Here is a 25,865-nt window from a genome sequence, read left to right as displayed (position 1 = left end):
ATTTGGGAGGCTGGCTGTGACCTGCTATGGTCCAAATCTCCTGCACCTGCAAAAAAAGTCACTCTTCTCAAAAGAAGAGGAGCACACCTCACCCAAGAAGCAACATTGCCCAGTCTTTCATTGTCCCATGGCCAACCCAGGAAGAGACACTAGCAGTCCTGATGGCAGGGCCCCTTGAATTTACCATGAATTTGGTTCGCAGTAGAGCAGGTGCTTCGTGTCATGAGGGTGCACTCCACTATCATCTTGGGATTTTATTCTGGGACAAACAGTGTGAGCAGCAATAAGGTCAGATGGGGTGAGGATATAATCTGGTGAGGTTTGGATGCAGACCTGCACCTTCACCTGCAAAAACAGTGAAGATCTGATGGCACAGAGCATGCTTCCAACAGCATCCCCACATTTGCTTAATTGCACAAGCCATCCACGTCATGGCCTGGGAGTACTTCTGCATGCAGGGAACATTTGGAGTACATACTTGGCCATCCTGGCAAACTCCTGATTTCAGGGCTGTCATAGCCAGAACTAAAAGGGTGTGGGATGGATTGATGCTGGGTGGGATGTGGCCTTCACACTTGCCTCCTCTTCTCCTGACTTCCATTTCCCCCACTGGCCTAGGTTTTCCTGGGTCTGTCTGTCTACCACAATAGAGGCTTCCCAATTCATGGAGGATGACACTCATTTGAATCCATTGTGTGAGTGTTTCCTTCTAAACACTGTCATGTTTTAATGACTGGCCAGCTTTGATACTTTTAAAATTGTAAATGTCAGTTAGAGCCACAAACAAGGAAACTCCTATTCTCCCACTTTTTTCAGAGGGCCGCAAGATTCCTGTATGATGAGAAGCAGGCTGCTGTGTCTGGTGTTGCCTGGTAATCTAGCCTCTGTTTCAATTCATCTTCAAGTCCTTTCTCATTGTGGAGGGGCTCTTTCATTGGGTTGTTGCTGCATTGCATTGCCTCTCACTCCAGATCTTTTGGCTGCCAGGGATTTCAGGGAGCCAAAGGGACTTGGGGTAGGCTGGCTGCACTCCAGGTTGTGGGTCATTGTCTCAAAGTGGGGGCTGAGGTTGTTTGCCCTTTGCAGGAGGCTTCTGACAGGCGTCATTGAACAATGTGTGGACTCCAGCACAAGGCATCTCGTTCTCTCAGGTGAGCCTCTATTTTTCTTTGCTTTCTTGGGGAATCCACAGTGACACACAGAGACACTACTGGACACCATTTCCAGGCTTGCCATCACCACAGACAGCCTCTGATAGACTGTCTCCACCTCATCTGCACCTATGAGAGGCCAGTCTGAGGAATGAGAACACTGCTTCACCTTGGACTTCCCTTTGTCATGATTCCTGCCTTTCCCAGAGAGCCCCTGCAAGGCTTAGGATGAAGGGAGGCAGTGAGGGCAAGAGTCCAGCCATCTGTCACTGACACCTGCCTCTGGGGTCTCAGGTATGATTCTGTTACTCAGAGAACCCACAACAACACAACAGAATATATTCCAATCCCCATGGACCTGATTCTTGCACACAGCCTCTTTGAAGAATGGAGTCAGAAGTGCAGTTTCCAGTGACCACATCACACTGTAGAAATGCCTTCTCTCCAGCAGGACCCAACCATGGAGATGGCATGAAGGGTCCCTGAGTTCAAGACTTTTAGCATCTTGCAGGGGGTTTTGACAGGGAGCCATTTTTACAATACCAGGCTCATTCTGTCTGTACCATTTTCCACTGCTGAGGCAGGCTTATAGCTCTGAGAGCCTGGCACCAGAGCCTGACTCACGAATATGCATGTGCCAGTCTTAGGGCACCAGGCCTGATTGTGAGCTCTGGCTAGCATCAAAACAAATGTCACTGCTGCCTAGGGACAAGCCTCTGAAGCTTGACAGAGAAGGAGACCTCCATGGCGGTGAGTCGGCGGTGGACTCTCACCTGTCTTCTCTGTGGGATATGTGGGATATTCCCATAATCCTAGGAGAGGGCAGGCATGAAGCAGCCTGAAAAAACATCAAGCACAGTCTTAGGAATAAACCATGAAATCTCTAAGGATCCAAAATTATCTGCGGGATTCCTCAGGCCTGCCTAGTCTTTGTAGGGGTGAGTGTTTTTGAAACTTGCTCCACTATGATTTCTAGGTACAGCACACCTGTGTTCCCTGGGGTTATTCTCTCCCTGGTATGGCTTCCTGCAGACCTCACAGGCTCAGCAGCTGCCAGGTTGTGAATTTCTCTGGAATTATTTTGAGTGTGGATGTCTGCGTGTGTGTGTGTGTGTGTGTGTGTGGCATTATGTGTTTGTGAGTGCTTATGTGTGTGGGTGTGTTTGCCTGTAAGTGGAGCCTGCTTAAAGGAATGTGGCTAATGCACTTCAGCACTGCTTCTTCTTCTTCTTGTTCTTCTTCCTCTCCTTCTCCTTCTTCTTCCTCTTCTTCTTCCTCTTCCTCCTCCTCTTCTTCTTCTTCTTCCTCTTCTTCTTCTTCTTCTTCTTCTTCTTCTTCTTCTTCTTCTTCTTCTTCTTCTTCTTCTTCCTCTTCTCCTTCTTCTTCTTCTTTTTCTTCTTCTTTTTATGAGTCTCCAAACCTTTTGGTTGCCAGTCTGTGTGGCTCTGCTTGGACTGCAGGGCTCCATGTTCTTTATTTTTCTGTGGATCTGAATCTGCAGTGAACTGGGAGCCAGGCTGAAACCCACCAGCTTTCAAATTGCATCCTCCTGCACAATAAAACCACTCTTCTAGAAAGAAGAGGAGCCTACCACATGAAAAAACAGACATCTCCCAGTGCTTCATTGTCCTGTGGCCCACCCAGGGAGAAACACTAACAGTCCTGTCTGCAGTGCCCCTTGAATTTACCTTGAATTCGGTTCCCAGGAGATCAGGTGTTTCACATCATGAGGGGACACTTCTCCATCATCTTCGGATTTCATTCTGGGACATAGAGTGTGAGACACAATAAGTTCAGAAAGGGGTGAAGATACAGACTGGTGAAGGGTGGATGGGGTCCTGCAACTTCACCTGCAAAATGATTGAAGACTGATGTCACAGAAGTTGCTTCCGGCTCCATCCCTGTATTCCATTAATTGCACAAGCAGTCCACACCATGGCCCGGTGTTCAGGTGAGAGTATTCCAACATGTAAGGAATATTTGGAGTGCAAATTGAGGCCATCCTGGTACACTCCCGATTTGAGAGCTTTCATACCCAGAGCCAAATGGGAATGGAATGGATTGATGCTTGCTGAGATGTGGCCTCCACAGTTGCCTCTTCTTTTCCTGACTTCTATGTTTCTTGTAGGCCTAGTGTTTCCTGGTTATGGCTTAAAGACTTCCACAGTAAACCTTTCCCAGTTCATAGAGAATGATCCTGATGGGAATCCACTGTGTGAGAGTTTCCTTCTAAACACTGTCAGTTTTAATGACTGGGCAGATTTGATAATTTTAAAACCATAAATTTCCATTACATCCACCAGCAAGGACACTTTTGTTCTCCCACTTCTAACAGAGGGCTGCATGATTTCTGCAGGATGAAAAGCAGGCAGCTGTGTCGGCTTTTGCCTCGTAATCTGGCACCTTTTTCACTTCATTTGCATGGCCTTTTCATTGTGGAGGGGCTCCTTCACTGGGCTGTTGCTGCTTGGAACTGCCTCTCCCAGAGATCATTAAGCTGCCAGAAATTTCAGAGAGCAAAAGGGACTTCCGGTAGGTTGGCTGTGCTCCATGTTGTGGGTTGTTGTCCCCTTGTGGGGACTGAGGTTTTTTTGCACTTTGCAGGAAGCTTTTGGGTCCTCTGACAAGAGTCTTTGAACATTGCTTGGATTCCACCATAAGGTAGCTCTTTCAGTCGAGCCTTGATTTTTCTTTGCTTTCAAGGGGAATACACAGTGCCCCTTAGCAACACTACCGGACACACTTTCAGACTTGGCACCACCACACACGTCTCCAAGATACTCTCTCAACCTCATCTGCACCCGCAAGAAGCCAGTCCGAGGTGTGAGAATATGGCCCCACCTTGGACTTCCCTTGTCGTAGTATTTGCCTTTCCCAGAGAGCTCCTATGAGGCTCAGGATGAAGGGCAGCAGTGAGGTCAAGAGTCTGACCATCTTTCACTGGCACCAACCTCTGGGGTCTCAGGCATGTTTCCATCACGCAGAGAACCCTCAAAAACACACCAGACTATATTCCAATCCCCATGGGACCCTACTTTTGCACACAGCCTCTTTGGAGAATAAAGTCAGAAGAGCAGTTTCCAGCGACCACCTCACGGTCTCAAAACGCCTCCTTCTCCAGTGGGATCCGACCACGGAGATGGACCAAGGGGTCCTGAGGTCGAGGATTTTGGTGCCCCACACTGGGTGTTTGCAGGCATCCTTTATTTCAATACCAGGCCGGCTCTGCCTGTACATTTTCCTGTGCTTAGGCAGCCTGACCGTTCTGCTAGCCTGGAGGCCTTCCCTGCCTCACGAATGCGCATGCGCTAGACTCAAGGAAGCAGTCCTGATTATGAGCCCTTGCTTGCGTCAAAACGAATGGCACAGTTGCCTAACTACAAGTCCCTGCAGCTTTGTGGCAAAGGAGACCTCCGTGGAGGTGCGTTGGCAGTGGGCTTTTGCGTCTTGTCTGTTGGATTCACCAGATAGTCCCATGATCCTAAGAGAGGGCAGACGTCAGCCAGCCTGAAGAAACCTCAAGCACAGCCCCAGTAATAAATTGAGAAATCCTGAGAATCCAAAAGGATCTGCAGAGTTCCTCAGGCCTGGGTGGACTTTGTAGGGGTGGGTCTTTTTGAAACTTGCCCCACTGTGATTTCTAGATACAGCCCGCCTGTGGTCCGCGAGTTTGCTCTCTCCCAGGTGAGGCTTCCTGCAGAACCACGCATCCTTGGGAGCTGCCGGACTGTGTGTTTCTCTGGGAGACTTGCAAGTGTTAGATGTTTGACTGTGTGTATGTGTATGTGTGTGCGTGTGCGTATGTGCCGGTAAGTGGAGTCTGTTTAAAGGAATGAGGCTAACACACTTAAGCACCCCCTATTTTTTTTTTTTTTTGTCTCCCAACCTAGTGTTGTCCTGTCTGTGTGGCTCTGCTTGGGCCGCGGGGCTTGTCTTTATTTTTCTGTGGATCGTGAATCTGCAGCAAATTGGTAGGTGTGCCATGACCCGCTGGCGTCCAAATCACCTCTGCCAGCAGAACAACAACAAACACTTTTCCTTTCTAGAAAGAAGAGGAGCACACCACACCATAAAACAGGTCTCCCAGTGTTCCATTGTCCTGCAGCCAACCCAGAGAGAGACACTAGCAGTCTTTTCCACAGGGAAACACACAAAGCCACACACAGATGCAGACATCCAAAACTTACAACACTCCGACAGAAAAACACAGGCCGGCATCTCCTGAGGCTGCGTGGTTCTGCAGGAAGCTTCACCTGGGAGAGAGTAACCTTGGGGAACTCATGCAGGCTGTATCTAGAAAACACAGTGGGACGATTTTCAAAAAGACTCACCCCTGCAACGTCTAGGTAGGCCTGAGGCATTCTGCAGATCCTTTTGGACACTTAAGAGATTTCGTAGTGAATTCCTGCGGCTCTGCTTGAGGTTTCCTTAGGCTGGCTCACATCAGCATTCTCCTAGCCTCATGAGATTATCCTGAGGATCCCACAAACAGTACAAGCGAAAGTCTGTGGCCGACCCACCTCCGCAGATGTTTCCTTCTCCGCTAAGCCACAGGGACTTGTCTCTAGGCAAAGGTGGCATTCATTGAGACACCAGCCAGAGCTCACAGTTCAGGTCCGGTGCCCTGAGACCAGCGCATGCGCATTCACGAGGCAAGGTTGGGCGCCCGGCTGTCAGAGCTGTCAGCCTGCCTAACCAGAGGAAAATGGTACAGGCAGAGCGGGCCTGGTATGGGAAAAAAGGCTGACTGCAGTAACCCACTGTGGGACACTAAAAGCGTCGACCTCAGAGCTCCGTCGGGTCGTCTCCGTGGTCTGGTCTCGCTGAAGGAGGACACATTTTGAGACTGTGAGGAGGACGCGGGAAACTGCTTTTCTCACTCCATGGCTGAAAGAGGCTGTGTGAAAGAATCAGGTCCCATGGGAATTGGAATATAGTCTGGTGAGTTTCTGGGGGGGTCTTCGGGTGATGGAATCACACCTGAGACCCCAGAGGCGGGTGTCTGTGGAAGATGGCCGGGCCCTTGATCTCACTGCCTCCCTTCATCCTGCCCTCACAGGGGCTCTTGGGGAAAGGCTGGAACCATGACAAAAGGACGTTGAAGTTGAAGAAGTGTTCTCACACCTCGAACTGACCTCTCACGGGTGCAAATGAGGTTGAGACAGTGTCTCAGAGGCCGTTTGTGGAGATTGCAAGCCTGGAATGGTGTCCAGTAGCACTGTTGAGGGGCGATGTGGACTCCCCAGTGAAAGCAAAGAAAAATCAAAGCTCGCCTGAGAGAATGAGCTGACTAGTGCTGGAGACACAGCAATGTTAAAAGATTTCTGTCAGAAGACCCTAAAGCCCCTGGCAAAGTGCAAACAAACTTGGCCCCCAAAATGAGACCACCACCCACAACCTGCAGTGTAGCCAGCCTACCTAAAGTCTGTTTTGCTCCCTGAAATTACTGGCATCCAAAAGATGTGTGGTGATAGGCAGTCCCACTCAGCAAGACCACAATGAAAGATCCACTCAGCAATGAGAAGACCATGCAGATGAAACGAAGCAGAGGCTACATTACCAGGCAAAAGCCAAACACGGCTGCCTACTTCTCATCCTACAGGAATCATGCAGCCTTCCGAAAGAAGTGAAAGAACAAGAGTTTCCTTGTTGGCAGCTGTAAAGGCAATTTACAGGATTAAATTATCAATGAGGCACAGTCATTAAAACCTCACAGGGTTTAGAAGAAAACACTCAGGCAATGGATTCCCGTGAGGGTGGTTCTCGAGAATTGGGAAAATTTACTGTGGAAGTCATTGGGTGGAGACCCAGGAAACCCTAGGCCAATGAGGAACATGGAAGTCAAGAAAAGAAGAGGCCAGTTTGGAGGCCACACCCCTCCCAGTATTAACCCATTCCAGTTCCATTTGGCTATGGGTATGAAAACCATACATCCAGACTTTGCCAGGATGGGCCCAATTTGCACTCAAAATGTTCCCTGCATGTTGGATTACTTCCACCTGAACGCCGGGTCATGGTTGGACTGCTTGTGCAATTAACAGAATAGGGGGATGGGGTTGGAAGCACCTTCTGTGTCATCTGTCTTCATATTTTTTTTGCAGTTGAAATTGCAGGACCCATCCACTCCTCACCAGATTGTATTCTCACCCCTATCTGACCTTATTTCTGCTCACACTCTATGTCCCAGGATGAAATCCCAAGACAATTGAGGAGTGCCCCTTTAACCTGAAGTACCTGCTCAGCTAGAAACCGAATTCAAGGTAAATTCAATTGGTCCTGCGGACAGGACTGCTAGTGTCCCTTGCTGGGTTGACCGCAGGACAATGAAACACTGGGAGATGTCTGCTTTTTGGTGTGTTGGTGTGGTGTGTTCCTCTTCTTTCTAGAAGAGTGTTTTGTTTTGTTTTGTTTTGTTTTTTTGCAGGGGAAGGTGATTTAGACACTGCGTATTCATGATCCACAGAAAAATAAAAAAACATGGAGCCCCAGAGCCCAAGCAGAGCCAAACAGACAAGCAACCAAAAGAAAAGGTGAGGGACTCAAATAAAGAGGATTGAAGTGTGTTAGCCACACTCTTTTAAGCAGACTCCATTTGCAGGCACACAGACACAAACACACAATGCCACACACACACACACACACAGAGAGAAATCCTACACTCACAGCACTCCCAAAGGAACACAGAACCTGACAGCTTCTGAGGCTGCATGTTTCTGCAGGAAGCCCTACCTGGGAGAGAGCAATCCCAGGGAACACAGGTGGGCTTTACCTAAAAATATCCGAGGGGCAAGTTTCAAAAAGACACACCCCTAAAACATCTAGGCAGGCCTGAGGAATCCTGCAGATGCTTTTGGATCCTTAGGGATTTTGCAGTTTATTCCTAGGGCTCTGCTTGACATTTCTTCAGGCTCGCTCACATCTGCCATCTCATAGGATCATGAGATTATTCTGTGGATCCCACAGAGAAGACAGGCAAAGAGTGCACCACCAACGCACCTCCACAGAGGTCTCCTCTGGAGTTCAAAATCAGGAATGGTTCCCTGAGCTTAGCTCATGAACATTCGTGAGGCAGGCTCTGGTGCCCAGATGTCAGAGCTCTCAGCCTGACTAAGCAGAGGAAAATGCTACAGGCAGAGACGCCTTGGTATCAGGAAAAATGATGCCTATGAAAACCCACTGTGAGACTCTAAAAGTCTCAACCTCAGGGCCCCTTTGGGTCATCTCCGTAGTTGGGTCCCACTGGAGGAGGAGGCACTTCAGGACTGTGAGGTGGTCGCTGGAAACTGCTCTTCTGGCTGTATTCCTGAAAGAGGCTGTGCGTAAGAATTAGGTCCCATAGAGATTGGAATAGAATCTGTTGTGTTGTTGGGGTTCTTTGGGTGATAGAATTACACCTGAAAGCCCAGAGGTGGGCATCAGTGAGAGATGCCCGAGCTTGACCTCATGGCCTCCCTTCACCCTGGGCCTCACAGGGGCTCCCTGGAAAAGTCAGGAACCATGACCGAGGAAAGCCCAAGGTGGAGCAGTTGTCTCACACCTCAGACTGGTCTCTCCTTGGTGCAGATGATGTTGACACAGTGTCTCAGAGGCCATCTGTGGTGATAGTAAGCCTGAAAATTGTGTCCAGCAGTGCTGTTAAGGGGCATTGTGGATTTTCCATGAAAGCAAGAAAAAAACAAGGCTTGCCTGAGGAAACAAGCTGCCTTGTGCTGGAGTCCAAGCAATGTTCAATGATTTCTGTCAGGGGACCCAAAACCCTACTGTAAAGTGCAAGCAACTTCAGCCCCCAAAATGTGACCATAGAGCAAAATGTGGAGCACAGTAAGCCTATTCGAAGTCCCTTTTGCTCTCTGAAACCCTGATAAGCTATACAATCTGTAGTGAGAGGCAGTCCCATCCAGCAACAGCTCAATGAATGAGCCCCTCCACAGTGAGAGAGCCATGCAGATTTAATGAAACAGAGCCTCGATTACCCGGTAACATGTACACACAGCTGCCTTCTTCTCCTCCTACAGGAATCATGCAGGCCTCTGATAGAAGTGGTAGAATAAGAGTTTCCTTGTTGGTGGCTGAAATGGGAATTTATCGTTTTAAAGTATCAAAACTGTCTAGTCATTAAAACGTGACAGTGTTTGGAAGAAAACGCTCATGCAGTGGATTCCACTGAGGGTCATTCACCAGCAACAGGGAAACGTTTAGTGTGGAAGTCATTTAGCCAGACCCAGGAAACCCTAGGCTGACCAGGAACATGGAAGTCAGGAAAAGAAGTGGGGAGTATGGAGGCCACATCCCACCCAGCATCAATCCATTCCACTGCCATTTGGCTCTAGGTATGAAAGCCCTTAAATCAGGAGTTTGCCAGGATGGCGTCAATTTGCACTCCACATGTTCCTTGCACGTAGGAGTTCTGCCACCTGAACTCCTGGCTATGGTGTGGACCGCTTGTGCAATTAAGGGAATGCGGGCATAGAATTGGAAACACCTTCTGTGTCATTTGTCTTTATCTTTTTGCAGGTGAAGTTGCGGGACCCCTTCCCCTTGTCACCAGATTATATCCTCACCGTTATCTGACCTTATTTCTGCTCATATTCTATGTCCCAGGATGAAATCCCAAAACGAGGGAGGAGTGTCCCCTCACAATGTATAGCACCTGATCAGCTGGGAACTGAATTCGACGTAAATATAGGGGCCCTGAGGACCAGACTGCTAGTTTCTCTCCCTGGGTTGGCTGCAGGAAAATGAAACATCGGGAAATGTCTGTTTTTTTGGTATGGTGTGCTCCTCTTCTTTCTAGAAGAGTGGCTTTTATTGCACGGGGAGATACCTTGGTCACCGGCAGGCTTGGCCCGCCTCCAAAATCACTGAGGATTCATGATTCACAGAAAAATAAATAACACAAGCCCGACAGCCCAAAAGAGCCACAGAGACAGGCCACCGAAAGGTTAATATACTCAAAAAAACAAAAACAAAAAAAACAACACTGAAGTGCTTTAGCCACATTCCTTTAAGCAGACTCCACTTAATGGCACACACACACACACACACAGATACACAAACACACAATAACACACACACAGGCAGACATCCAACATTTGCAACACTCCCACAAAAACACATAGCCTGTCAGCTCCTCAGGCTGCAGGATTATGCAGGAAGCCCCATCTGAGACAAAGTAACTCCAAGGAAAAGAGATGGGCTGTACCTAAATATCACAGATAAGACAAGTTCCAAAAAGACACCCTTCCAACATCTAGACAACATGCAGATGTTTTTTGATCCTTAGGGATTTGGCAGCTTATTCCTGGGGCTCTTCTTGATATTTCTTCAGGCTGGCTCATGTCCTCCCTATCCTAGGATTATGGGACTATCCTGTGGATCTCACAGAGTATACAGGTGAGAGACCTCAGCCGATGAACCTCCATGGAGGTCTCCTCCTTGGGAGTCTTCTCCACAAAGCCGCGGGGACTTGTCGCTAGGCAAGAGTGACATTCACTGTGACTCTAGACAGAGTTCACACTCAGGACTGGTGCCCTGAGACTAGCTTATGTGGATTCCTGAGACAGGCTTATGTGTCTTGCTGTAACAGCGTTCAGCCTGCCTAAGCAGAGGAAAATGGTACAGTCGGAGCTGGCCTGGTATCAAGAAAAAGGCTGCCTGTGAAGACCCATGGCAGGACAATAAAAGCCTCGACCTCAGGGCTCATTTGGACCATCTCTGTGGTCGTGTCCTGATGGAGGATGAGGTGTTTCAAGACTCTGAGGTGGTCACTGAAAACTGCCCTTTGAAATCCATTCCCAAAAGAGAATGTGTGTCTGCAAGAATCGGGTCCCATGGTGATTGGCATATAGTCTGTCTGGTGTGTTGTTGATGGTTCTTTGGGTCACAGCATCATACCTGAGACCCCAGAGGCATTTTTTAGCAAAGATGTCTGGGCTCTTGACCTCACTACCTCCATCATCCTATGCCTAGCAGGGGCTCTCTGAGAAAGGCAGGAACCATGAAAAAGGCAAGTCAAAGTTTGAACCATATTCTCACACCTTGGACTGACCTCTTATGGGTGAAGATGAGGTAGAGACCACGTCTCAGAGGTCATCTTTGATGATGGCAAGCCTGAAAATGATGTCCAGTAGAGCTGTTGAAGGACACTGTGGATTGCCCATAAAAGCAAAGAAAAATCAATGCTCACCTGACAGAATGAGCTGCACTGAGCTGGAGTTTAAGCAATGTTCAATGCTTCCTGTCAGAGAACCCAAAAGCCTCCTGCAAATTGCAAACAACTTCAGCCCCCACCATGAGACAACAGGTCGAAACTTGGAGTGCAGCCAGACTCCTCAAAGTCCCTTTTGCTCTTTGAAATCCTGGGAAGCAAAATAATCTTTGGTGAGAGGCAGTCCCATCCAGCCACAGCCCAAGGAAAGAATACCTGCTCAATAAGATGACTGTGCAGATGAAAAAAATCAGAGGCTAGACTACCAGGCAAAAGCCAGACAGGGCTGACTGCTTCTCACCCTACAGGAATCATGCAGAATGCCAATAGAAGTGAAAAAAAAAAACAAGAGTTTCCTTGTTGGTCGCTATGATGGAATTTATGGTTTTAAAAGTATCAAAGCTGCCCAGTCATTGAATTGTGAAAGTGTTTAGAAGGAAACACTCATGCAATGGGTTCCCATTAGGGTCATTCTCTGTGAACTGAGAAACATGTATTGTGGAAGTCATTGAGCCAGACATAGGAAACCCTACACTGACAAGAAACATGGAAGTCAGAGAAAGAAAGGGCAAGTGTGGAGGCCACTTCCCATCTACTATCAAACCATTTCATTCCCATTTTGCTCCCAGTATGAAAGCCTGCAAATTGAGAGTTTGCCAGGATGACCCCGGTTTGCACCCCAAATATTTCTTGCACATTGGAATACTTTCATCTGAACACTGGGCCATGGTGTGGACTGCTTGTGCAATTAAGGGAATGTTGGGATGGAGTTGGAAGTACCTTCTGTGTCATCTGTCTTTATTTTTTTGCAGTTGAAGTTGTGGGATCTCATCCGGTTCCCACCAGATTATGTCCTCACCCCTGTCTGACCTTATTGTTGCTCACACTCTATGTCCCAAAATGAAAACCCAAGACGATGGAGTATTGCCCCCTTATGATGTGAAGTAACTGCTTGGCTGGGACCTGAATTTGAGGTAAATTCAAGGGCCCTATGGACAGGACTGCTAGTGTATCTCCCTGCATTGGCTGCAGGACAATGAAACACTCAGAGATGACTGTTTTTTCATGTGGTGTGCTCCCCTTTTTTCTAAGAGTGGCTTTCTTTTGGAGTGGGAGGTGAGTTTGACACTGGTGGGTCTCAGCCTGCCTCCAAATTCACTGGGGATTTATGATCCACAGAAAACTAAAGAACATGGAGCCTCACAGCCCAAGCAGTGCTGTACAGACAGGCCACCAAAAAGTTGGGAGACTCAAAAAAAAGAAGTGCTAAAATGTGTTAGCCACATTCCTTTAAGAATACTCCACTTATATTCTAACATGCACACACACAGACACACACACACACGCAGACATCCAACACTCTCAATACTTTCACAGAAACACACAGGCTGGCAGCTCCTGAGGCTGTGTGGTTCTGCAGGAAGCCCCATTTGGGAAAGAGCAACCTCGGGGAACACAGCCAGTATACCTGGATATCACAGGAGAGCAATTTCAAAAAGACTCAACCCTACGAAGTCTAAACAGGTTTGAGGAATTCTGCAGATTGTTTTGTATTCTCATGGATTTCACAGTTTATTCCTGGGGCTCTGTTTGATGTTACTTCCGGCTGGCTCATGTCTGCCCTCTCCTGGGATCATGGGACTATCCCATGGATCCAACAGAGAAGACAGGTGAGAGTCCACTGCTGACACACCTCCACGGAAGTCTCTTTAGCTGCCAAGCTGCAGGGACTTGTCGCTAGGCAAAGGTGGCATTCATTGTGAAGCTAGCCAGAGCTCACAATCAGGCCTGGCGCCCTGAGACTAGTGCATGCACATTAATGAGGCAGGCTTGGGCGTTGGCTCTCAGACCCGTCAGCCTGCCTAAGCAGAGGAAAATGGCAGAGGCAGAGTCAGTCTGGTATCAGGAAATAAGCTGCCTGTGAAACCCATTGCAGGACCCTAAAAGTCTCAACTTTGGGGGTTATTCAAGCCATCTCCATGGTTGTGTTCCACTGGAGGAGGAGGCATTTCGAGACCATGAAGTGGTCATGGAAACTGCTCTTCTGATTCCGTTCCCAAAGGAGGCTGTGTGAAAGAATTGGGTCCCATAGGGATTGATATATAGTCTGGTGTGTTCTGGAGGGGTTTTTTGGGTGATAGCAGCAGACCTGAGATCCCAGAGGTGGGTGTCAGCAAAAGATGACAAGGCTCTTGACCTCTCTGCCTCCCTTCATCTAGGGCCTTGCATAGGCTCTCTGGGAAAGGCAGGAAGCAAGACAAGGCAAGTATAAGATCAACACTGTTCTCATACCTCGAACTTGCCCCTCATGGGTGCATATGAGGATGTGACACCATCTCAGAGGCTGTCTGTGGTGACGGCAAGCCTAAAAACAGTGTACAGTAGTGCTGTTGAGGAGCACTGTGAATTCTCCATGAAAGCAAAGAAAAATCAAAGCTCACCTGAAACAACGAGATGCCTTTTGCCAGAGTCCAAGCAATGTTCAATGATTCCTGTCAGAGGACCCCAAAGACTCCTGCAAAGTGCAAACAACTTCGGCTCCCACAACAATACAACAATCCACAATCTGGAGTGCAGCCAGATGACGCAAAGTCCCTTCTGCTCTCTGATATCTCTGGCAGCTAAATAATTGGTGGGAAGAGGCATTCCTATCCAGCAACAGAACAATGCAAGAGCCCCTCCACTATGAGAAGGCTATGCAGATGAAATGAAACAGAGGCCAGTTTACCAGGCAAAAGCCAGACACAGCTGCCAGCTTCTCATCCTACAGGAATCATGCAGCATTCCGACAGAAGGGGGAGAATAGGTGTTTCCTTGTTTGCTGTAACAGGAATTAATGGTTGTTAAAGTACCAGAGCTGCCCAGTCAATAACAATTGAGAATTTTTAGAAGAAAACGTTCATGCTATGGATTCCCATGAGGGTCATTCTCATGAACTGAGAAACATTTAGTGTGGAAGTCATTGAGCCAGACACAGGAAACCCTAGGCTGGAGAGAAACATGGAAGTCAGAAAAAGAAGAGGCAAGTGTAGAGGCCACATCCTACCCAGCACCAATCCATCCCACTCCCATTTGGCTCTGGGTATGAAAGTTCTCACATTGGGAGTTTGCCAGAATGGCCCCAATTTGCCCTCCAAATATTCTTTGCACGTTGAAATACTCCCACCTGAATTCTGGGCCATAGTGTGGACTGCTTTTGAAATTAAGGGAATGTTGGGATGGAGTTAGAAGCACCTTTTGTGTCATCTGTCTTTATTTATTTATTTATTTATTTTTGCAGGTGAAGTTGCTGGAACCCATTCTCCATTCAGCAGATTGTATCCTCACCCCATGTGACCTTATTGCTGCTCACACTCTATGTTCCAGGATAAAATCCCAAGAAGATGGAGAAGTGCCCCCCTCATGATGTGAAGCATGTGTGCAGCTGGGAACCAAATTCGAGGTTAATCCAAGTGGCCTTGCAGACAGATCTGCTAGTGTCTCTCCCTGCGTTGTCCTCAAGATGAAGGAAACACTGAGAGATACCTGGTTTTCGGTGTGGTGTGCTCGTCTTCTAGAAGAGTGGTTTTTTTTTTCTGCAGGGGGAGGTGATTTTGGATGCTGGCAGGTCTTGGCCCACCTCCAAATTCACTGGGGATTCAGGATCTACAGAAAAATAACACGGAGCCATGCAGCCCAAGCATAGCCACAGAGACAGGCCACCAAAAGTTAGTGAGGCTAAAAACAAGAAGCACTGAAGTGTGTTAGCCCCATTCCTTTAAGCAGACCCCACTTACAGGCACACACACACACAAAATGCCACACACACTCGACGTCAAACACTCGCAACACACCCAGGGAAACACACAGCATGGCAGATCCCGAGGTTGCATGGTTCTGCAGGAGGCCCCACCTGAGAGACAGCAACCCCAGGGAACACAGGCAGGCTGTACCTAGAAATCACATTGGCGTAAGTTTCAAAACCCATACAACCTCTAGGCTGGCCTGAGGAATTCTGCAGATCCTTTTGGATCCTTAGAGATTTTGCAGTTTATTTGTGGGGCTGTGGTTGATGTTTCTTCAGGCTGACTCCCATAAGCCCTCTGATCGTGGTTGACATTTCTTCAAGGCTGGCTCACATCTGCCCTCTCATAGGATCATGGGACTATCCTGTGGATCCCACAGAAAAGACAGGGGAGAGTCCACCGCCAATGCACCTCCGAGCAGGTCTCTTTCTCTGCCAAGCCGCAGGAACTTGTTGCTAGGCAACAGTGACATTATAAGGCTAGCCAGAACTCACCGTCAGGCCTGGTGCCCTGAAACTAGCACATGCACATTCTTGGGGCAGGTTCAAGCACCCAGCTGTCAGAGATGTCAGCCTGCCTAGGCAGAAGAAAATGCACAGGCAAAGCTGGCGTCATATCGGGAAAATGGCTACCTGTGAAAACCCACTGTGAGACCCTAAACATCTCGACCTTAGGGCCCCATGGGCAACCTCCATGGTCTCGTCCCACTGGAGGAGTACACATTTCAGTACTGTTAGGTAGTGGCTGGAAACTGCTCTTCTGACTCTATTCCTGAAAGAGAATGTGTGTGCAAGAACCAGATCCCACGGGGATCAGGATATAGTCTGTTGTGTTGTTCAGTGTTCTTTGGATGATAGAATCATATCTAAGACCGCAGAGGCAGGTGTCAGCAAAAGATGGCCAGGCCCTTAATCTCACGGCCTCCCTTCATCCTGGGCCTCACAGGGGCTCTCTCAGACAAGCAAGAACCACAAGAAAGGCAAGTCCACCTTGGAGACACGTTCTCACACTTTGAACTGGCCTCTCATGGGTGCCGATGAGGTTGAGACAGTGTCTCAGAGGCTGTCTGTGCAATTCCTTATACCCAGAGAGAAAAAAATCACTTGACAGCATTGTTGGGAAACCAGCCCCACACTGCCCAGCAGGTACCCCGAGTCCACCGAAGACAAAGGAATTAGAAAGAGACAGAATGAGAGTTTAAAAGGCAGGTCCAGGGGACCAGAGAATTGGAGTCTTGTTCATGGCCTGGAGCTCTCAGCCTCCACCCAATTTATTGGTTTACAAACTTTTTGTTCATAGGGCAGATAGGAGGAGTAGAAAGGATGAGGGGAAGGATTAATCAGTGAAGGAGAACTCGTGAGTCATTCAATAGGATGTATAGCAGTGGCGGTTTCTGTGAATTTCCTTGAGCAAAGGTGTGTGTCTAAACTACTTAATGTATTTAACTTATCGGGACTGAAATGGGTGGGAGTAGGTTTCAGGAGAAGCCAAGACATTTGATTAGACTCCACTGCTTCAAGGGAGTGTTATTTCCCTGAGCAAGCTGTGGCATACCGCTGAGCTGTTATGCTCTCCAGGCATAAGGGCATGAAGGCAATAAGGAGACTTTTCTCCTCAGACACCATCCATGGCTCCCCATGGGAGTCTCACACAGGGGAGACCAACTCATCTGGCATCCCAGAAACTCTCTTTTCCATATGTCCCACTTTTTTGTCCCCATTTTTTTTTAAAATTAATAACCACCATTGCTATCATAGCTCATTCACGGTGTCTGTCTTCTCTCCCAAGGTGCTGTCCGCAACTGTAGACTAAAAAAATAAATAAATAAATAAAAGCATAAACAGACACAAACCAAAATAATATTTGCAGTTGATGATCCACCTATGGTTTTAATTCACTTTAAAGGATTATTGTTAAAAAGGCCATCAGTGGCTCTAGCAAGAATATCAGCTCCAGGCAACAAGCTGAGATGAGCCTGAGATGCTGCAAAAAGTTGTTTTTTCAGTTTAGCAGTATCTAATGTTAAATTATCTTCTCCTGGTAGGCGATGTCTAATCAACTCCCAATGGCGTTCAGTGGTATTATAAGAGCTAGGAGGAAACAAAAATCAGAAGTATTCCAATCACTTTGCATTTGAATTCTCTGCTCCAAGCTCATAATCTGATCACCCATTCAAATTACTGTTTGATGAAGATCATTAATTTGATTTGCCAATTTTTGATCTATTTGGCTTTGGGAATTCCAAAGCTTGGAAAAATTTTTCTGTCAACTATCCACAGAGCTCACAGTTTGAATAGAAGAATGCAAAGCTACACCAGCAGCAGCAGCTATAGCTGTGACCGCTATAAGGCCCGTGATGACAGCTATTAAGGTAAATATGAATCTCTTTGGTCTATTAAGTATTTCTTTTAGTACTGCAGTGATAATATATATGGAGGAAGAGGCATCTCAAGGTCTATTGAGGGAAACAGGTATCCAAACTCCTTCTCAGGCCCTAACCAGTAAAGTGCTGTTATCTTTATTAAAGGTAGAATTAATGCAGGTAAAAATATGACAGCTGAGGCATGATATGGTTTGAGAGTCAAGTAGGATATTAACTTTTCCTGCTGCTAACATAAAAGGAGGTTTAACACAACTCTGCAATGGGACTGTCTGATTAGAGATCATGGCTACAACAAATCAAAGTTTTTCACTATGAGTCTCTGTTTTATATTCTCCTTTCCAAATCCCAACTGGGGTTTGAGCCAACATTAATTTCCACAATTCTGGATGTTCTGGACTTATAATTGGATCAATCATTTTTGGCTTTGGAGGAGCCATACCATTCTCCTCCCACTTAATAGGGCAATTTGTTTCAATTCTTCTATATAATTTTAGTGCATTATCTGGGAAGTCGTTTGCAAAGGAGCCTCTCCAAAATCTTTGCTGTGTCCGGTACAATTTACGGCAAAGTGACCCCTAGGGGCCCAATCAGTGATGATTCCAATGGAATTATTTTGCAATACTGCAGCGCTGTTTGCAATACAATCTTCCCAGGTTAGCACCTCTAGATTTTCAGACCATTTAGTGGCCTGCCTGGTGCAGGACTTCTTATTAGGTTTAAGTTTATTAATCTGATGATGTGTCATAACATAGCCATGCTCAAGGTATTTAATAGTGTCCAAAGACTGAAATGTTCTTCCACTGATTACATGAATAGAGGTCTTTCATCCATTATGTTCAGGGACATAAACCATCCAATGTTGTTTATCATAATTTAAACATCCTGCTGCTGGCCCCAGGCAGATGGGAGGAAAGTGATAACCAATGGAAACATTCATTAACATTCCTTCCTCCTCTGGATGAGTAGGACCTTGGTTATCTATTGGTCCAGGCATCCAGACACTATCATTAACATAACCTCCACTGGGGCATCTAAACTTGTAACAGGCCTAATCAGTGGTGGGAATGCAATGTAGGTCCAATAAGTGTAATTTTGATCTGCCCCACTGCAGGGAGACTCACCACCAAGGAGATTACCACCATCATAGCTACCATTAGATTACTGGTGGTCAGCAGCTTGTGCTGAGACCACAGGTTCTCTTCTTCAGTGTGAGCTAGTCTCTTCATCTGCCCCCAGGTCGGTGGAGTTGCTTGGTAAGTTTTACTGGTTTCCGTCTGCTCAACAGAGATGTTCATCTGAGCCATCTGATGAACTGGGGTTGTAGGGACTTTCTGAGGTCTTTTCCTCTTCCTCGAATTCTGGCTCCTGGCACAGCTTAAGATGTCTTGTGGGTACCCAGACAAGAAGTTGATTCTCTTCTGGTGAGATACAACCAAATCCTCAATCCCAACAAGACCCACTGGGGCCTTTTGTTTGGGCCGGTTTTTGGGCCATTGATAAACGCTATGATTGACACATCTGCTCCTGTATCGACCAGAGCCTCAAATTGTTTTCCTTTAATAGTGACCTACAAATAGGACTATTGTCAGAGACTTGATTTACCCAATAGGCAGCCTTGCCTGCTGAATTTGTGCTTCTACATCCTCCTTTTTTTCTGAGCTTTCTCCTATCTTAACATATGGTAAAAACAACAGCTGAGCTATTCTGTCACCTGGATTAGCACTCCAGGGAACAGTGGAGGAGATAACAATTTGAATTTCTCCCTGGCAATCAGAGCCCACTACCCCAGTATGTACTTGAATTCCCTTTAATTTTAAGCTGGACCTTCCAAGTATAAGTCCCACCATGTCCTTTGGCAATGGGCCGTAAACTCCCGTTGGGATCTTCCTGGGAGTCTCCCCAGGAAGGAGGAATACAGCTTTTGTACAGCATGTATTTACTGCCCCACTTTTATCTGTGGAGGGGGACAATTGCTCTGCATTTGTGCAGGGATAGACTGGGCTGGGAATCCTCTGTTTGGGGTCAGGGATGACCCACCCTGAATTGGGAATGCCCTGTTTTGAATCAGGGCCTGGTCCTGAGTTTTGCCTTTTTTGGCTCTTTGTACACTCTCTTTTTGCATGTCCTATCTGTCCCCAATTATATCAAGATCCAGGGAACACTCATGTGTTTTTTGTTACCCTTAGTCCAGTCATTGCCTGAGAAAGGAGGCTGGCCTTATATAAGGGCTCCTCACTGCCATCACAGGCTGTAATATATTCACTTACAGTTTTTTCCTCATTTAGATCTGCCTTTACCTTAATAGATCTAATTTCTGCCTGACATTCTGTATTCACAGTTTCATAAGCAAGCAGCTGAATGATCACTTTCCTGGCACAAGAATTTGAAATAGTCTTTTGAGCAGCTTCTTGCAAATGGGGTGATAAAATCTGGATAAATCTCCCTTGGACCCTGTCAAACTGAGTTAAAAGAAGGATAAATAGTAACAGGGTCATGAATTTTTTTCCTGGTATCTTCAGCGTATAGTTCTGAGCTGATCAACAGACTCATCACCCATTACCATCAGTTGATTTACAGTACCCCATGCCTGTCCAATTCCAAGCAATTGATCAGATGTGATATTAATAGGAGGTTGGGCCTGAGCATTTCTCCCTGCCTGACTTGTTGCTTCATCTGTCCACTAGGTTTTAAATTGGAGAAATTGAGAGGGAGACAGGGTGGATGGAGCTAATGACTCCCAATCCATAGGTATTAAGGGCCTGTTATAAGCCACAAATTATAATGAAGAATGAACCTAAGAAAAATTTGGCCCATATTGTCCAATTGCTTGCTTAAAGTCTTTTTAATATTTTAAAAGGAAATGGCTCCCAGCAGGCCCGAGCATGTTCTCTGGGCTCCTCAGCTGGAGAAATAATTACCAGAAACTGCCAAGCATCCAAATCCCCCATTTCTTGTGCCTGTCAAATGGATGCCTGAATTGCCCCTGCACCATAATTTGTATTTGGACTGGCTCACAGCATTTCTCTCCCATAATTAACAGGTGGACAAGCCTAGATCATTCCCTCACCGTAATTGGCTGTTGGGCTGTTGAAGCTTCCCTTTACCATAGTCAATGGTAGGCCGTGAAACAATGGGAGTGGCAAGCCGTGTCTCAGTCTCCCTTTCCAAAAATTCATAAGGCTGAGGTGGAGGTGGCTGTTCTGCACCTTCTTCTAAAGGGGCAGTAGGGGGAACTGTTTCTTTCATACGTTTTTGGAGGTTAGCATATACACCTTCCCATTTCTCCCCCTTTTTTAAACTAGACTGTGATGGTTGACTGTGCTGATTATCAGACTCCTGATTATTAAACTTTTTTATGTCACCCTGAAACTTCTCCTCCTCCTTCTCAGTGTGGAAGGGCTCCAGTGCTGTTTTAATTGCTGACCACACAGACCAAGTGGAGAAGGGAGTATCGTGGCCCTCTTGTTGTGCTCCTTTTAAGTCTGGTCCGATCTTGTCCCAGTCTTTTACATTCATGGTTCTGTATTCCAGGAACCAAGGAGAATACTTTTCTATGAGACGGAAAAAAGATATGAGATTTTTGGTACCCATAATTACTCCTCTATGGCTCAATAACTGCTGCACCAGGCTTAAGTAATTAACAAACTTGTTTCCAGCCTGACCCATATTTTCCTGAGGTTGCCCTGGAATTCTCTGAGTGCCCCACTTACCTGTAGAGTGTGAAGGGAAAAGGTACTCGGACATCCTTTGTCAGTCATCCTGCACTTTCTACGCTCTGGTGTTCCCTCACTGGATGATTTGTAGAGATATAGGGAGCACTGTGTTGGGCACCAGATGTTGAGGAAACAAGCCCCACACCACTGGGCAGGTACCCCGTGTCCAGCGGAGACCATGGAATTAGAAAGAGGAAGATTGAGAGTTTGAAAAGCAGGTCCAGGGGACCAGAGAATTGGAGGCTTGCTCACGGACCCGAGCTCTCAACCTCCACCCAATTTATTGGTTTACAAGCTCTTTGTTCTTAGGTCAGATGGGAGGGGTAGGAAGGGATGAGGAAAATGATTAATCAGTGAAGCAGAACTCGTGAGTCGTTCAATAAGATGTATAGCAGTGGTGGTTTCTGTGAATTTCCTCTTGCAAAGGCACGTGTCTAAACTATGTAAGATTTTTATCAGCCAGGAGCAGTGGCTCATGCCTGTAATCCCAGCACTTTGGGAAGCAGAGGCGGGCAGATCATGAGATCAGGAGATCAAGACCACGGTGAAAACCTGTCTCTGCTAAAAATACAAACAATTAGCCAGGTGCAGCGGTGGGTGCCTGTAGTCCCAGCTACTCGGAATGCTGAGGCAGGAGAATGGTGTGAACATGGGAAGTGGAGCTTGTGGTGAGCCAAGATCACACCACTGCACTCCAGCCTGGGTGACAGAGGGAGACTCCATCTCAAAAAATTATAATAGAAATAATAAAAATAACTTATCAGTACTGAAATGGGTGGGAGTGGGTTTCAGTAGAAGACAAGATGTTTGATTATACACCACTGCTTCAAGGGAGTGTTATTTCCCTGAGCAACCTGTAGCATGCCGCTGAGCTGTTATGCTCTTGAGCATAAAGACATGAAGGCAATAAGGAGACTTTTCTCCTCAGAGGCCACCCATGGCTCCCATGGGTGTCTCACACAGGGGAGAAGAACTCATCTGGCATCCCAGAAACTCTCTTTCCCACAGAGAAAGGAGTGAAACAAGCTGCCTTGTTCTGGAGTCCTAGCAATGTTCAATGATTTCTGTCAGAGAACCCAAAAGCCTCCTGCAAAGTGCAAACAACCTCAGCCCCCATAAGGAGACCAATACCCACAACCTGGGTTGCAGCCAGCCTACCCAAAGTCCCTTGTCCTTCCTGAAATCCCTGGAGACCAATAAATCTGTGGTGAGAGGCAGCCCAACTCAGCGAAAGCCCAGTGAAAGACGCTTTCCACAATGAGGAAGGACATGGAGATGGAATGAAACAGAGTCTAGATTACCAGGCAAAAGCCAGAAATGGCTGCCTACTTCTCCACCTACAGGAATCATGCAGCCCTCTTGTAAAAGCTGGAGAGCGAGGGTCTCCTTGTTGGTGGCTGTAGCAGGAACTTATGGTTTTAAAATTATCACAGATACCCAGTCATTAAAACATGACCCTGTTTAGAAGGAAACACTCATGCAATGGATTCTTTGAGAGTCACCTTCCATGAAGAGGGAAGTGTTTAGTGAGGAAGACATTGAGCCAGACCCAGGAAACCCTAGGCTGATGAGGAACAGGTAAGTCAGAATAGGAAGAGGCAAGTGTGGAGGTTACATCCTATATCGTATCAATCTCTCTCACTCCCATTTGGCTTCTGGTATGAAAGCTCTCATATGGGGGTTTGCCAGGATGGCCCCAATTGGCAATCCAAATCTCCAAATGTTCCTTGTACATTGGAGTACTCCCATTGTAGCAGCATAAGCCATGGACAAAACCCTTCAGACACTGGCTTAAAGAAAGAAGTGACTTTATTCGGCTGGGAGCATCAGCTGACTGTCTCAAAAACCAATTTCCCCAGAGAGAGATTTCTGCCATTTTTAAAGGCTTACAACTCTAAGAGGGTCCCTGGGAAGGGGTCGTCATTGATTGAGCAAGCATGGGGTATGTGGCTGGGGCTGCATGTATGGGTAATCAGGATAGAAGAGAACAAAACAGACGGTTTCATGATGTTTCCTCATACAGTGTCTGGAATCTATAGATAACACAAGCGGTTAGGTGAGGGGTTGATTTTTAACTGCCAGTCCTGGAGTGCCGTGCATGTTCTGCCTGGCAATTGAATTCATCTCTGCCTTTCTTTAGTTTTTGATTCCTTTTTCTTTTTTTAAGGTATGGACAATAAGAGAGGTGATCTCCCTTCTTATTCCCCGCTTTGAGAATCTCACTTATTAGTGGGAGTTCTCACTCTCATCCTCCCTTCCTAGGTCTTCCTGCAAGACAGATCTATAGTAGTTCACGTAATATACAGGTGCTGAAGCATTTTGGTGGACCAAGCAGACATCCGACACTCACAACAATCCCACAGAATCACACAGCCAGACAGCTTCTGAGGCTGCATGGTTCTGCAGAAAGCCCCACCACAGAGAGAGCAACCACGGGGTACATAGGTGGTCTGTTCCTCGAAATCACATTGGAGCAAGTTTCTAAAGGACTCACTCCTACAACGTCTAGGCAGGCCTGACGCATCCTGCAGATACACTTGGATCCTTAGAAATTTCACTGTTTATTCCTGGGGCTTTGCTTGACTTTTCTTCAGGTTGGCTCACGTCTGCCCTCTCCTAGGATCATGGGACTATCCCGTGATCCCACAGAGAAAACAGCCAGAATCCACCACCTATGCACCTCCATGGAGGTCTCCTTCTCCACCAAGCCACAGGGACTTGCTGCTATACAATGGTGGCATTCATTGTGATGCCAGACAGAGCTGACAGCTTAGGCCTGGTAGCCTGAGAAGAGCGCATGTGCCTTCGCAAGGCAGGCACAGGCGCCCAAATATCAGATCTGTGAGCCTTCCTAAGCAGAGGAAAATGCTACAGGCAGAGCCAGCCTGGTATCTGGAGAAAGGCTTTCTGCGATAACGCACTGCGGGACCCTGTAAGTCTCAACCTCAGGGCTCCGTCGGGCCATTTTTGTGGCCTGGTCCAGCTGGAGGAGTTTCAAGACTGTGAGGTGATCGCTGGATGCTGCTCTTCTGACTCCATTCCCAAAAGAGGCTGTGTGCAAGGATTGGTTCCTATGGGGTTTGGAATATAGTCTGGTGAGTTGTTCAGGGGTCTTTGGCTGACAGAATCATACCTGAGACCACAGAGGCATTGTCAGCGAAAGTTGGCCACGCCCTTTACCTCATATCCTCCCTTCACTCTGAACCTTGCAAGGGCTCTCTGGGAAAGGCAGGGACCATGGCAAAGGAAAGTCCAAGGTGGAGCAGTGTTCTCACACCTCAAAGTGGGCACTCACAGGTGCAGACGAGGTTGAGACAGTGTCTCAGAGACCATTTCTTGCTGTTGCAAGCCTGAAAATGGTGTCCAGTAGTGTTGTTGAAAGTCAGTGTGGACCCACCATGACAGCAAAGAAATCAAAACTCACCTGACAGAAGGAGCTGACTTGTGCTGGAGTCCAAGCAGTGATCAAAGATTCCTGTCAGAGGACCCAAAGCCTCTTGCAAAGTGCAAACAAATTCAGTCCCCACAAAGAGACCAGGACCCACACCCTGGAGTGCAGCCAGCCTAACCGACTTCCCTTTTGCTCCCTGAAATCCCTGGCAGCCAAGAGATCTGTGGAGAGAGGCAGTTGCATCCAGCCACAGTCCAATGAAATACTTCCTCCACAATGAGAAAGGACATGCAGACACAATGAAACACAGCTTAGATTACCAAACAAAAGCCAGGCATGCCTGCCTGCTTCTCATCCTACAGGAATCATGCAGCCCTCCAACAGAAGTGGGAGAAAAAGAGTTGCTTTTATGGCATCTGTAATGCTGATTTATGGTTTTAAATGTATCAAAGGAGCCCAGTCATTAAAATGTGACAGTGTTTAGAAGGAAACATGCAAAGAATTCCAATGAGGGTCATTCTCCATGAATGGGGAAACATTTAGTGTGTAGGAACTTAGTCAGACCAAGGAAACCCTAGGCCAACAGAGAACATGGAAGACAGGAAAGGAAGAGGCCAGTATGGAGGCCACATCCCACCCAGCATCAATACATCCCACTCCCATTTGGCTACGGGAATCAAAGCCCTCAAATCAGGAGTTTGCCAGGATGGCCCCGGTTTGCACACCAAATGTTCCCTGCACGTTGGAGTACTCCCAGGTGAACACAGGGCCATGGTGCAGACTGCTGGCGCAATTAAGGGAGTGCAGGGATGCATTTGGAAGCACTCTCTGTCTTCACCTTTTTTGCAGGTGAATTTGCAGGACCCCATCCACCCCTCACCAGATTGTATGCTCACCCCTATGTGAACTTATGGCTGCTCACACTCTCTGTTTCAGAATGAAATCCCAAGACAATGGAGGAGTGTCCCCTAATGACATTAAGCACGTGCTTGGCTGGGAACCGAATTGGAGGTAAATTCAAGGGGTCCTGTGGACAAGACTGCTAGTGTCCCTCCCTGGGTTGGCCACGGGACAATGAAACACTGGGAGATGTCACACTTCCTGGGTATGACGTGCCCCTCTTCTTTCCAGAAGAGTAACTTTTTTTTTTCTTTTTTTTTTTTTTTTTTTGCAGGGGGAGGTAATTTGGACTCTGGTGGGTCTCAGCCAGACTCCCAATTCACTGCAGATTCATG

The sequence above is a fragment of the Pan troglodytes genome, chromosome Y (assembly GCF_028858775.2).
Source record: "Pan troglodytes isolate AG18354 chromosome Y, NHGRI_mPanTro3-v2.0_pri, whole genome shotgun sequence".
Taxonomy (NCBI): domain Eukaryota; kingdom Metazoa; phylum Chordata; class Mammalia; order Primates; family Hominidae; genus Pan; species Pan troglodytes.
The sequence above is the reverse complement of the archived record's forward strand: the minus strand, read 5'-3'. Positions refer to the sequence as shown.